Source organism: Echinops telfairi, unplaced genomic scaffold (assembly GCF_000313985.2).
Source record: "Echinops telfairi isolate 266 unplaced genomic scaffold, ASM31398v2 ScPeMD7_7469;HRSCAF=8507_0, whole genome shotgun sequence".
NCBI lineage: Eukaryota > Metazoa > Chordata > Mammalia > Afrosoricida > Tenrecidae > Echinops > Echinops telfairi.
Window position 1 is genome coordinate 65,275,235 of NW_022111372.1, and position 1,197 is coordinate 65,276,431.

Below are 1,197 nucleotides of genomic sequence, written 5' to 3' on the forward strand. Positions count from 1 at the left end.
CATTCAATAAACAACAGACAAATTAGAAACTGTCTCTTGGACTAAGCTTAAGGGCGTGATCAGCTTTTAACCAGACCATACCCAAATAGCATTGGGTGGGCCTGAAGAAGAAGCCCCCCCTGCAGGTCTCTGTGACTCTTCCCTTGAATGACAGTTATCTCTTGACAGTCACTGAGCCTTCCTCTCAAGCATATGAGGGAAGACTATTGATTGAAGTCCTGGGAGTTTGGGTCGAAGATAACCTCCCTGGGCTTGTAACCCACATACCTTCAGTTCTGGTGCAGCTAAAACCTGGAGCAAGCCCAGCAGCAATCCATCAGTACCACTGTCACCTTTAAAGATAAAGAAAGGTGTTTGCTGACCTCAAAAGGGACTGCTATTAAAAATAAAGAAGACATTTTACACCTGTTAGAAGCCATCTGGACACCCAGTAAAGTGATTGCTATGCATTGTCCTGGCCATCAAAAAGGAACAGCCCCATTGGCCCTAGGGAAACCGATAGGCAGATGAAGCAGCTTGATCCACAGCTTTAAGAATGGACCTGGTACTGGCTGCTTGACTGCCAATACAGTTTACCAGAAAGTGAAAGTAAAAGACTCTTGAAATGGCCTATACTCATTCTGGTCGTTACATAATCTGGTGTCAATTTGAGGCTTGAGAGGATTAAGAGTGAAGGGGTGGAGTCTAGTCTGTCAATTGGATCATAGCCAATGAGGCCTCTGCTTGGGTTCAGAGACTCTGTTTTCATACTTCCCAAAATCGTTTCTATATGTCCTTATATCCACAATAATGAGCAGGAGAAATCAGTATAAACAAAGCAGAATCACATACTAACTCAATCCATAAAACAGTCAAGTTAAATCCTTTTTCAGCTTATCTTAATCCTCATCTAAACTATTTGATTTATACAAAAGTATGGGAATAGGTCTCTGAGAGCATCAAACCAGAGTCAGGCTTTCTGTCAGACATTTTCCCTAAGAATCATGGTTTCTGAGAAATTCAAGGGGCGATCTTGACCCTTGAGTTCAAAATATACATTGAAAATATTCATTTTGCCATTTTACACAGGAATAACCAAAGAGTACAACCAAATAAAATAATCAAAACTTTGACTTCCAATATTCTTTCTAGAAAACAAACAAACAAACAGTAAACTGCATGGACATAACTGACTTCTGGCTAGCCAAAGAAGAAACA